Here is a 431-nt window from a genome sequence, read left to right on the forward strand (position 1 = left end):
CTTATATAAAATTCAAATGTAAAATCATCGGAACCAAATACAGAAGATTTGAGAGTAGAAAAGATCACATTTTCAATTTCTTCCTCACTGAGTGGGTCTGTCTTCAATGGGTAATTGATGGTTTTGGAGAGATTTTTGAAGTGTTATATGGTGGCATTAGCTATATCTTCAAGGGATGTTTGGTATCAGATTTACAGCGGGATTTAAGTCGGATTTACGCTAAATCTAGCCAAACAAATTTTGTGCGCTCATTAAATCTTGGATTTACGGATTTACGGCTTAAATCCGGGATTTAGTAAATCCCTGGGGTAGCCGGAAACGAGATTTAAAGTTCGAGTGATGGATTTCGCGCGGCGCCCATGTCATCAACTGTCCAGCTTGCCCTATTTCTACAAACGAACTGTGAGACCTCGTTCCCTTACTGTTCCTCT

The sequence above is a fragment of the Dendrobium catenatum genome, unplaced genomic scaffold (assembly GCF_001605985.2).
Source record: "Dendrobium catenatum unplaced genomic scaffold, ASM160598v2 fragScaff_scaffold_1470, whole genome shotgun sequence".
NCBI lineage: Eukaryota > Viridiplantae > Streptophyta > Magnoliopsida > Asparagales > Orchidaceae > Dendrobium > Dendrobium catenatum.